General features: G+C 39.8%; 1 protein-coding gene and 1 long non-coding RNA gene across 2 annotated transcripts in view; one reads left to right on the forward strand and one right to left on the reverse strand.

Moving 5' to 3' along the window:
- Positions 1 to 430: 430 nt before the first annotated feature.
- Positions 431 to 1,925, forward strand: LOC143419618 (uncharacterized). The gene is made up of 2 exons (XR_013099630.1): positions 431 to 818; positions 1,445 to 1,925. It is a non-coding gene; the product is annotated as an uncharacterized LOC143419618 (long non-coding RNA).
- An 11,251-nt stretch (positions 1,926 to 13,176) lies between these two features.
- amn1 (antagonist of mitotic exit network 1 homolog (S. cerevisiae)) overlaps positions 13,177 to 13,246 on the reverse strand; it is a 23,937-nt gene continuing 23,867 nt past the window's right edge. Inside the window, exon 4 of the mRNA XM_004570802.3 lies at positions 13,177 to 13,246. This exon is cut by the window's right edge and continues 726 nt beyond it. The gene's annotated coding sequence lies outside the window, so the exon portion shown is untranslated.

The following is a 13,246-nucleotide window of genomic DNA, read 5'->3' on the forward strand; positions in this document are numbered from 1 at the left end:
TAACATTAGCTAGCTAACTAGCATTTTGGCTAACCTTGGTGCACGGTCAATTCGCTTGTTATTGTTACATTTTAAATTATGTAAGGCAAGCATTAACTAATTAAAATTTTACACTGATGTTACATCTTTCACTTCTTTTTGGATACCTAGATATAGAGGTCGTTTTCAGTAAGGTTATTGTCTTATTTCAATTCCACTGTCTTCAGTGATTTTACAGTTACAGTGATTACAACCAGCAGGCAGTATAAGCTTGATAAAGTATCCAAAATATCCAGGATTCAGTTTGTAATGTTTTCTTTTTGTAGTTTGAACTTAAGATGACAGTGTTTGTATTTGTAGTGAGTTAACTTGATGTTAACTAATGATGGTATTGACACAAGTTACCTTTTTCCATTTTTGTTAGCAGACTGTGCAGTATGTTAAACTAAAGATGAACAAAATACTGACTCCCTAGTGCTAAGTTAGATCAGACAAATGGTAAAAGTACTAGTAATTATTTTAGGTCTGTATTGAGGAATATATTTCATGTAGGTGAAATACTCATTTAGTACAGGGCTTAAAAACTACAGCCAAAGGGCTGAAACACCTTGTTACACTGAAAAAAAGTAACAGTGTAAGAAATAACGCTGCAAGGCTGTTTTACTGGTATTTATGGGACTGTTTTAATTTTCACATTTTCTATTTACAGTAGTTCAAAGAAGAGCACTGACTATAAGAAATTACTGTCCACAGGAAGCATGTTGCTTAAAGCAAAACTGGGAGGTGTGCAGAAATTTGCTAGAGTATCTGAGCCAAGCCTTAAGGAATTTTGATTGCTGGTAAGAAAACAACATTGTTTAAAAAAGGTGTTCAAGGTGCTTTAAGTTCTTTTTGTTATTTAGTCTCTTCAAACTGCATTTTATGATTAATTGAAAATCATTTACGTTTTGAAATCATCTTAGCTATGAATGTATATTTAGTGGGAAAACTGTATAATGTGAGTGTGTCAAGGTTCGAGTTTTTGAGGAGGAGACAAACGACTGCATGGTCCTCAGTAGATGTCAAAATAGTGGTTTTTATTATACACATATATATGTGGGGAAGATGAGCATCATAAACCTTTCAGAGCTGATCTCCCCCGAACAACCATGTCACAAGGCTTTTATTGCAATGATGACGTCAAGTCACATGATAAGTATCAGTCAGTTCTCAGAACTCAGGAAGTTCCCTGTGATGGCCAAACCCGTGGCCACACTCTAAAGTCAGTAACTTTTGTATTTTCATTCTTCATTTTGAACATGGTAATACATTTTAGTCTCCGATAACTTTATTGATTGGTTTGGATACATTTGTTCTATTTGTAAGCGCGCACATTTAGCTTACTTATGTATTCATACTACTTAATTTCTTTGCTTTCTGACTAACTTTTGTCTTTTTATTTCTTACCTGCCATCATCCCTGGGAGTTGCTGGACAAAAGATGGTAGCCAGGGTTTGAAACCATTAAATACAAAGGAAGATAATTGGACCACACCATCACTTCCTGCTGAAGGGGGGAATGTGTGTTTTCTTTACTTTAAAAACAAAGTATTTGTATTTAATTAAATATTTGAGTTTAGGGTTTAATGGGGTTTTTGATTTTCTTCTTTAGTGTTTAGTTTATTAACAAACTAGATTGTACTGCATCGTTTGTGATTTATGATTGTGTTTTGTTTGTTACCCCTCATGTGTCACAATGGTCTGATCAGCCATTATATATACCCTTGTATGTCATTTCATGTTTAGGTCAATTATGTATGTTTGGGCAGTCATTTGGTTTGTTAAGGTTGCAGGCTTTGCCTGAGTTCAGTTTTGTTTCTTTGACCTCTTTTATGAGCTCAACATTTATTAGTCTTGTAAATATAATTTTTGGGGGTTAAATAAATGGAAACTATATTTTTCTAATAACTCCTGGGCTCCTCCTGTTTTTCAACTCGGTCCATCACATTCCCCTTATATGGCCTCCAGATGTTTCCACTCAGTCCAGCACTTAGAGAAAACCAGTGTGTGTGGTGTGTATATCTATTCGTGTCTATTGTGAGTGTGTGTGTGTCAAACAGGGAGCATGTCCTGAGACGCCCTCACAGTTCTCCATAAGTGTGTGCGTGTTCTACATGACTATGTAGGTGCGTGTAGTGTGGACTTGAATGTGTGTACTCTGTGTAAGTGTATTCAATTGTTGTCCAAAACCAAATATGGGGTTGTCTTTAGTCAGCCTCAGCTTTAACAGCATTACAGTGGAATGTGTGGGGAGTGTGTAGTGCATGTATCTGCAGACCTCTTATTATTGCTCAGTTTAACATGAATATGATTAAGCCTGGAATGCAGGATTCTTCTGTAACCATAAATGATAAACCATAAGTGATGCAAAAGCAATAATACTGAGTGTGAATAGTAACACAGAGACAGTAAAATAATATTCCACCTGATAAGTGTCACTCCTTTTAATCTACCACTTATCAAGCATGTTACTGGCGCTTAATAATTTCGTTTTTATTTATCTGAGTCACTTTTGAAAAAGTATCTTGAAATGATCTTCATTTTAGGCTACAAAACATTAGATGTCATGTAATCTCTTTGTTTACTCAAACTTGTGTGCTTGTTTCCAGCATTTGCAAAGTTTGGTGTGCCAGCCGTAACAAAAGGAGTGAAAGCTTTTGATAGTTCAGGGACTGAGTTGGATGATGATGTATTTGAGGATATAGTAACAGATTCCTCAACTGGGATACTAACCATCAAATATGAAAAAGGTTTGTTTGAGTGATGTGTGTTTCACTGGATGCCATTATTTTAGTATCATTATTACATTGTTTAGGAGGGACCATGTACACTACATCTGTACAGATGAGAAAGTCATTGTGGCACTCTGTACCATGTGTTATTATCCACTTAGCTGAAAACAAACTGGTAGACAACACAGCTCCAAGCAATTTCTGGACCTTCTTCCAGCTCTCCAAGTGTCACCATCTTTCCTGTTCCTAAAGCTAATGTTTCCAGGCTAAAGGCCTCCCAATGCTTTATTTTATTACTATTATATTTATTTGTACTTGTGGTGTACTGTGAAGGTACACTCTGTAAGGCTGCATCTTTAGCCTGAGTATGAATCTCAAAAAACACATACTCCATTGAGGAGACCAAACTATTCACAGTAGATTGGCTTAATCCAGCTGCCCTGAGCTGTGCAGCAGCTGAGGCACACATATCCAAAGTGCTCTTATTTGACCTTTTCAACTTTTCAGATGTTGTGGGTGTTTCTTCTACATTAGTTGACATCACCTCTCCTGTAGTGCTAACGTCTTTAACTGCCACATCAGGCACTAGTAGCCTGTTGGTCAAAATAGTTAAGGTGTTTGGTATTTAAATGTTTTCTAAAACCTGTGGTTTGGATGAACGTGTACATGTTGTGAAGCATAGTGTTGTAAGATGTGCCAAACACAAAATGTGCTTTAAACAGTTCATCAAAAGCACCAAGTGAAGAGGTAGACTTGCATGGTATGGCATTCTTGTCAAGAATAATGAAGAACCGGTGGATGCCATTCTTTTTCACCCCAACAGCCAGGAGGTAGGGTTGAGTGCTGGTAGTGAGGCCATTCTCCCCGCAAGCTCCTCGGAGCCGGTATCTGGTTGCGGAACATGAAGACGCTCTTATTTTTCCCTTCTTTCCACGGAGCATCGGTTGCTTCTGATCTGTTACTGTAGACGGTGACGGGGGTGTCACTAAGCACCGATGAGGACCAGTCACCGCTGCTGCCTCCCATGGGAGAGCAGATCTCTTCCCCGTCCAAGTACAGAGGAACGCAGGGCTGCAGAATGAAAGGCTCCATGTTGTCTGTGCATAGAAAAGTGCTGGCCCTCCCCGTTTTTATTCTCCTCCCTCCACAGACCCCCCTTCCTCTAAGGGAGAAAACAATTTTTTCACACAGGACGTGATTAGTCACACATATGGAATCCAATACACACTTCCAGAGTACCCTCCCCTCACTGGATGCAATTCGTCGCGCGTATGGATCATATTACACACTTCCAGAGTAGCCTACTTCCGGTAAGGTCAAAAGGTCAAGGTGGGGTGTTACTTTTTTACGGTGTCTTAAAGTCTGAAACAGCCAACAATGCTCAGTTGTTAGAAACAATGTAACAATGCAGCAAGGTTGGGTAGTCGCTTAACTAACCGTAGAAAATCTGCTTATAAAAGAAACACACACACACAATTTGCCGTTTCAGCTCGATTGTCTGATAACAAAAGTCTTTCTATAGTGTCAGTGTAAAAAGACAAAGTAATTCCTGTTTGTATAAATTCACCATGAAAAGCCAAAATGCGCACAATGGCTGATGAACCTAATTAAAACGCACCCGCTACGAGAAGACAGAGCGTGCGCAGTGGGACCGCATGGCCCGGAAGTGCCCCTTTTTCGGATGAGTGGGCGCGCGTGCGTGAGAGTGCATGAGCGCGTGCTCGTACGTGCAAAAAGTGCCAGTTTTTAAGCTCTGCAATGGGGATGTGGAAAGAACTCTTCCTGGCTGCTGACTTTCCTGAGGATGCCACTGACGTAAATGCTGACATTGGTGAGCTGTTGTTTCTTTGATTAGCACACAGAACAGTTATCCTTTTTGTCTTTTGGGTCTACTCAAACATTTTGTCAATGCAGATGCATTGAAATGTGTTTTTGTTGATGATGATGATTCAACTTTATTAAAAACAAATAATTTTTTGCAGGCTGGGACAGTGACCTCTCAGCAATTCTATTGCTATTACATCTGATTCCACCATCTGGTCAGGGTCGGAAGAGACCAGGAAATGTGTCAGCTTCTCAAGCAGAAAGGCGTCTTGTGGTCTTCAAGAAGGTTTGTGTTTCTTTTCTATTTTTATGTTATGAATTACCAATTTAAGAAACACTTGATTCTTATTGCCTGTCTGTATTTGTCTTTTCACAAATATTCAAGAGCACCTTAATGCCATCACTCCACATTTCACTACCACAGAGATTCATACTCAGGCTAAAGATGCAGCCTTACAGAGTGTACCTCCACAGTACACCACAAGTACAAATAAATATAATAGTAATAAAATAAAGCATTGGGAGGCCTTTAGCCTGGAAACATTAGCTTTAGGACCAGGAAAGATGGTGACACTTGGAGAGCTGGAAGAAGGTCCAGAAATTTCTTGGAGTTGTGTTGTCTACCAGTTTGTTTTCAGCTAAGTGGATAATAACACATGGTACAGAGTGCCACAATGACTTTATCATCTGTACAGATGTAGTGTCTGAGATTTCGTTTTTTTGTAAGATCAAAAGTATTGTTGTGAAAGATGACATTGTATTGCTCTGCGGAAAACTGATGGAAACCCTGTATTTTGATGACCATTATCATGCATTTAGGGTCAGACTGCATCCCAATATGGTGCTGAAGGTGTTGAACATCAATGAGCTGTGTTTCTTCTTCAAATGAAGTATGGCATTTCAGATTCCTCCCTGTATGTCATTCCGTATGGCGGTTTTATGCCAAACTAAATTCATTGTTTTAAAGTGTTTTATACACTACATGAGATATTTTTATATTTTGAGCCTGACATAAAAATAAAGCTGTTAAATGTATTATCTAGTTGTGGTTTTTGCTCACTTTTTTATATGTAAAAGCATTATTAAAAACCAGGTTTTCATGCTGCAAAACACAAAACTCAAAATCTTTCAACATTCCCTCCTGTTGGTAGCGAATTTAACAATATACAGCAGATACATCAATGTGTTTCAGACACAGACCCTACATTGTGAGTGCTTTCGGTCTAATCATAAAATGTGTATCATTCAAACATAATCATTCATCACATTAGTTTCATACTCATCGTCTTCTCCTTCTTCCTCGTCTGGCACAGTGACATATGCAACAAGAGATTGGGATATCATTCTTGATACCATTCCTCTTACACAGGGAATAATGCATGTAGTAAAGATACAAAACATGATAAGTATTACGCCAATAAACATCAAAACCTTAAACATCAAAACCTTAAACATCAGCATTTTCCATGAGCCGCTCATAAGCCAATCCCACCAATTACTTTGTGAATTTGCCCAATCGGTTACCTGTGCCTGTTTAATGTTTCTAAGTAATTGTAGAGCATTTGTCATATTGTCAGAATGCACATTGTCTGGAATATAAGTGCAACAAGTTGTATTAAACAAAACACAAAGTCCGCCCTTTTCTGCCAAGATCATGTCCAGGGCAACTCGGTGTTGCATAACAGTTATTCTTATGGCATCAATTTCCTGATTTTGCTCTTTGTTGATGCTGGTCGATGCATTTAAAAACAGCCCAAAACGATAGTCCAATAGTCAGGGGGTTGCTGTGGTTTAGGACAATTCCTGAATATTGACTGGCAAAGCTTACAGCGCATGTCACTTGGGTCATGTTCATAGGTCTGCCATATAATGTAGCATGCTGTGTTGTAGCAGGCATGTGTGAGCATATATAACAATTTTTGCCTTCTGTGCGATTATATATGTATCTATACCAGGCGTTGTTCATCCAGGGATGGATGTGGTCCTGTGTCACTTCAGCCAGGTGTGAGTTGTCATATGTCCATGCCCTTCTATGTAAGTTGGCTTCTTGATCCTTTAAGTGCATCAGGGTCCATGCTGTAAGCAGCAGGGCCAAGGTCGTCAGCAGAATAATCTTCATGATGACCAGACACACTGATTTGCTCTGGTGAGTAGACTACAGGCGAGAAGTAGAAGGCGGGATATACCCAATCAGCCCTCCCTTCACCTTATAGATCACCAAAGAGTCGCGGTGGTGGTATCTTTGTAGCTTCATTTAAAGGAAGAAGAGCTTGTGAATTGGACAATTGCAGGAAAAGGGAGTGAGACATTGTGTGCAGAAAAAATGTGCTGTGACAGCCAAAAAGCTACCTCCTTTTTCAACAGATAAGCTCCTGTTTCAACAGATAAGCTAACGGTTTTTCCTTTTAAGGAGTTATTATTGAATTCTATACATGCCACACCTGTAGTTGTTTGAGTATAAATAAAGAATATACTGAGAGCCCCAGCGCGATTCCCTCTGTGACGGGGCATCGTCCATGTACATGTAAAATCTCTGAGTCGGTGTTTCTTGCCTCCTAAGAGTTTTCTCCTCACAGGGTTTTTGCCGATGCCGCACCCCACCACAATGCCGCCCCGGGCAAAAGCCCGTGTCGCCGGTATCAAAAACCGCTAATGCATACTAGTCATTTAAGCGACCAATAATTTTTTGGAATTTAAAATGTGCTAACTCAATTTGCTCAACACAGCCCAGAGTAGTATTGAAAAAAATAATCTTGTTAGACACAAGAGCAACTCAAACATCTTTTTCGGGAGCCGAACAGGGCTAACACGTTTTTCCGTTAACTCCGTTCAACCTTGCACGGTGCTGGAGGCCTTTCAATAAATATAAGAAGATGGTTAAGGCGAGAGATTACTATTCTGTCTTTTACATCGGTACAAAGGGAGGACTAAAGGCCAAAAAAGAGAGACGTTTTTTAAAAAATGACACTTTAAAACAGTTCAAGTATCTCTGTGTTTACGGACAGTAATATCGAGTAAACATTTACCAGTCTGAAGGTTGGAAGTTGATCATGGAGCAGTCAAAGGAGCTTGCAAAGAAAAGTGTCTGGACTTCTTTAAGTTGCTTGAAGACGTTTCACCTCTCATCCGAGAAGCTTCTTCAGTTCTAAGGTCAAATGGTGGAGAGCACACGAAAACACCCGAAACTCTGGCAGATTGGGACCCACACCCAGTTTCACACCTTGGCTCAGGCGATTAGAGGATCATCGGGGGTCCTTTTGTCCCTCTGTGGGGGGTTACTCCCACTAGGTTATATCTGGGACTCTCCACCATTTGACCTTAGAACTGAAGAAGCTTCTCGGATGAGAGGTGAAACGTCTTCAAGCAACTTAAAGAAGTCCAGACGCTTTTCTTTGCAAGCTCCTTTGACTACGATGACCTGGATGACTGAGAACCTTCACAGACGATCATGGAGCAGTCAGAAAGCTTTCCTTTGTTAAATCAAACTGCTTTCTTATTACGACTGCTGATGATTACTTTGTATTGAATGAACTTAAAAAATTAATAATGTGTCCAATAATATGCATAATATATGGAGCAATGTGTATATTGGTTTCATCAGTCTCTGGGTGTGAGTATAAGCTTTGTGCAAACGTGAGCAGCAGGATGACTGCAGTTCCCTTATAAGTAGTAGCTGACATTAACAGGTTATCTGGAAGTTACAAAAATGACTTTTTTCAAGACCATCTTTAAATAAACAGATTTGGTCAGAAGTTTACAGATATTCATCAGTGGTGTAAATGTCTAATTATAGTCTTTTAATGATTTCTTTGAACGGCTCTTTCTCCAGGATGGGAGGATACAGCAGTCTAGTTAGAATCAGGAACAAAGCAGAGCAACACCAGTCTTGTCAGGTCCTAATTTAAAGTCGCCGCCTCCAGTTTCCAACCAGTGGCCAGCTGCCACCTAGCACTCACATAACAGAAAACATGACAAGGTCTTTGATCAGTGACCCTTGATCTGTAGTTGTTGATCAATGGTCATGAGAATTTGCATATTAATGATCAAGGAACTGATCTCACAGCCCATTGATAATTCAGTGGTGCTACTTTCAGTCATTGTGCAATATACTGTGTTATGGAAATTTTAACAATAACCTGCAACACACCCAGTGAGCTTGATTTGAAGTGGGTTTAATAAACACATTGCAATGTGGAGAGAGCATCCCAGTGAAACACCAGCACCATCTCTGAATTGTGGCCACCGTCCTTGCATCTTATATACAGAGACACAGACAAAGAACATTCCACTAACTCTCACATGTTGGCCCCTCCTCCTTCACAGAGAGAATTATGACTTTGTTTTCTGCTTGGCCGTCACCTAAGGATTTACATCCCTGATAAGCAGAAGGAGTCTCACTATCTGTATAATGTCTCCCATTACAATGGCCTCACTGTGTTAACATTCCACATGCATGTAAACTAGTGACAGGAATGCTCCTACAATAGTAAAGTGAGAAATTGATATTACTGTATCTAATGTGATATGATTAAATATGTGATTAATACATGAGAAAAGAAATCTGCCACCACAACTGTTTGTAGGGTTGGTGAAACCTGCAGTCAGCTGAGACTGAAGAAGTCACTTGGATGAGTGATGAAATGTTTCTCACACTGAAAGCGCTACGTCCAGATGAACAGAATAAACCTTTTGGGAACAGAAAACAGAAAAAATGACAGAAGGCAGACTTTCAGGCAGGCAAACTAACTACTGTAATCAATCTGTCTCTATAAAGCCATATGCGCTTAGATTGGAGATTCTGATGCATCACCGATCTCCACTGACACGTCGGAATCTGCATCCTGCAACAACCCCGCAAGTATGTCTTGCTTTGACTTTCCCATGTGATCAGTTGCTCTCTGCCCAGCCAATCAATCAATCAATCAATCAATCAATCAATCAATCAATCAATCAATCAATCAATCAATCAAGGCTTTATTTGCCACGTGCAGGTTGCCCTGCAGTGAAATGGGAACAAAAAAACTCCTCTGCACAAAAAAGCACATAAATGTCCACAACACAACATTATGGAACACATGACCAGCCACAGAGTCGGGTGGGGGGTGAGGAGTAATCCGAAGCAAACACAGCAGCCATCCTGCCCAGCGCTACCATTCCAGCACGGGCTCAGACCCGCCGTGTTCCCAGGAGGGAACAAGCATCGAAGGCGTTTGGAAAGGGAGGGGGGATGAGTGTGTGCATATTAGTGTATATGTATGTGTGTGCGTATCCATAGTTCAGCTGAGACAGCGTCCTTCGCCCTGCCAGGCTAAGTAAACAGTCTTCCAGCCAACCCAGGTGGCCTTACATGGAATGGGAAGGAACAGACTAAACACAGTCGTTATCAGGGTGTTTTGTTGGGCTCCAGCCTTGCGACCGCAGCTGGCGCCGAAAGGGTATCCGCATGAAGTGATGGTGCTTTTTACTTTAGTGCGAACAACTCATATGAATTTCAAAGCTGTTCTAACAGTCCAACACTGGTCTCTCAATCTCCCGTTGGAGAGCCATGAGCTTCGCCATGATGTTATTAAACTTGCGCTCTGCGATGTTGTCATTCTTGTGCTCAAAGAGCTGATTCTGAGAACTCACGACCACAGTGAGCCTCCCCAAGATGTCATCCAATTTGCGCTCAGAGATGCTATTCCGAGCGAGCCCCTCCAAGATGTAATCCAGTCTGCACTCAGAGGTCTTATTCTGAGTATTCACAGCAGCCGTAGCCTCTCCAAGATCTTATCCGTGCTGCACTCAATGAGCCCATTTTGAGAAACTTACGCCTCTTCCCATCGTTTCAATCCCAGCGGGCAGCCTTGTGGGGGTTTGAACAGCCGGTTCCGCTTCCTTAATTCTTCAATAAGTCAGGGCCAACCCAGCTCCGAACAGCCAGAACCCTCTTATCATGGTTCCGAATAGGTAGATATCTTCAGCACTCAAGCTCACCCAAGCCCAAACTTCTCGTTGAGAAAGGGGTGTCAATTGCATTTAGGGACCAGTTGATCAAATCCATAATTCCTCTTTTAGGTTTCAGAGAGCAGACTGTGAGAGTGTTCCAGGGAAAAGTAATACAAAAAACACGAGACTAGACAAGGACATAAGAGGCTAAGCAGGGAAGCTAAGGGAGAGGAGGAGGAGAAAAGTGCGACCGCCTTCGTCAAGAGCAGAAAAAAAAAGCCACAGCCTGTGGGCATTGTATGCAATGAGTATGTTATGATACCATTGAGATAGAGCTTTTGTGAGATGTTTGTGTGATGCTATAAAAGAGGCGCTGCCCTGCCCAGAGCGCAGAGCACTCATGACTGCAATAACCATCAGTGCTGACTGTCTGTGTATTTCTCCCACGCCTGGTAATAAAGGTACTGACTACAGTTGACTGTGTCTGCAGACTTTGTTAACAGAAATTCCATAACATCTGTTATTAACATCATCCACTGGGAGCTTCATGGCATAAGTTTCAATGCCCAAGCAGTTCCTGTATGTGTAGATGGCCCACTACTGTTGTCTGCATGCTGTACAGTAGTGAATGACAAACAGAACACTGAAGGATTTATTTTCAGTGTTTAGCAATGAGTAGCGTTGTTTCCTTGTCTGTCTCGAACACCAAGGACATACAGAGAATGAAATTTACATTAGTGCTTGTTTCATGTCGAAGAAGTGCTTTGTTGCTGTCACTTGCTAATCGTAACCCTGGATCCATTCATGTTAACCAAATAACTAAGAAGTGTATTATTTTAATGATCATTATTATTTTGAATGAGAGTGTTAAAACAAATATTGATTTTTGTTATGCAACACCATTCTTCACATTCCTCCCCGATAAACAGGCTGCCTATAATCTATTATGAAAGCTCACACAGGCCGTTGAACATTAGTAATTTTACGATCCGTCAATGAAACGAAAAACAGAAATCTCAGCTGTTTCAAATTAAATCATCTCAATTCCACTGTGACAATATAGTGGCTTTTTCTGGCACAATAACTTTGTGAGTTAAGTGTATTGACTTTTTTATGTTGGTGCTGATATTCTGGTTTTAGCTCACTGAATATATAAACATCAAAATTTGCAACTAAGAGAAAATCAATAAAAATACATTTGCCAACTGAAAATGGTGTTTAAGAACAAAGAAATGAGAAGAATGATCATATGGGTGATTCAGCATATCAGTCCAGCAGCAAGATGGCTCACGGTTCAAAACAGCCTTTCTGAGTTTACATGTTCCCTCTGTGCCTGTGTACATTGTCTAGTTTGGTATTAATTAGCATTGTCTAGTTTGGTATTAGCCCCTGTGTGTGGATGTAACTTTGAATGATTGTCTCTATGTATGAGTGTTGCAGTGGACTGGCAAACTGTGAAGGGTGTATGGTGCATAGGTGGGACAGGTGGATCAACTGATAATATATTCAAATATGTTTTTACATAAAGTAATAAACTAACCCTTGTTAAAGATAGGTTTTCAAGCTTAGACAAAATGAATGTTCATGGCTGAAACACACACATAATAAAATTTTATCTCTGGCGAATCAAAGATCTCACTAGAGGTCACCATATCATATCTAAAAAAAATAATAACCACATTTGATTCTAAGCAGTAATTTCAGTATTTTTAAAGTAACCTTATGTCCGTGCGAATGAAACATGACTGTGTTCAGTAAGCAAAAGTGCATAAGTTTGACTTTCCTCCGCTTTATAGATTTTTTAGAAAACATTTTTTTTAAATTACGTTTATATTTGATCAGGTGACTTAAAAAAGTGACATAGCTACATGGAAAGTGCCTGCAGGACTGTGTGCAACGGCTTGTTCCACACATACTGGCTGATCAGCAAGTGAGCTGAATGTAGCTGGTAGTTTGGTGAAGTATAGGGGAATTTACACTGATAGGGAGGGTTAGTTTCTCAAGTAGCAACATGTCAGCAGTATAAGGGCGATTACCTGGTGGTGTTGGAGCGATGCATCTAAAAAGGATATGAATCTCAACATGAAACTGTGCAATTGTGTTTTAGTTAAGGGAGTGAGTTCCAACAAGCCCAAATTGGATGTTGTTTGAACAGTGCCACATCTGACATCTGACAGATGCCTAGGGTCCCATATGGAAAAGATATATATAAATCTTATAAAGTTTGTATCTGTCTTGTGTGAAACTTGTATGAAAAGCATACAAGAGTGAAAACAGATATAAGATCCCTTGAAAAATTATATAAATGAAACTTGTATGTTTTGGATACTTACTAAAACAACATATGAAAGTAATGAGAAAGTGGCCACTTTCATGAGTAAATCATATAAGTTTTTACTATTTCTTTTCCATATGGGGTAATTTCCAGAAAACTGCTATAAAGTAAAAACATGCATAAACATTTTTGATTTGATATCAAACAATACAATAAGATCAACAAAGAGGATCGTTGCAAGGAGCAGAATAAAACCGTTAATGGGCATTTCACCTTCCTGTAATTTGGGTTTGTTTCAGATTATTTCCAGGAACTACGCCATTTCCCTTTAATGCTAAACAACTATTGCAGCTTATAAATCAATTATAATACCTACTATTAGTTTAGACAAAGACAAAACCACATTAAAAATGGATAATTTAATCGTAGAAACAATAATAAAAAAATTTTTAAAAAATGGTTAGAGTACA

This window comes from Maylandia zebra, linkage group LG7, assembly GCF_041146795.1.
Source record: "Maylandia zebra isolate NMK-2024a linkage group LG7, Mzebra_GT3a, whole genome shotgun sequence".
NCBI classification, from domain to species: Eukaryota; Metazoa; Chordata; class Actinopteri; order Cichliformes; family Cichlidae; genus Maylandia; species Maylandia zebra.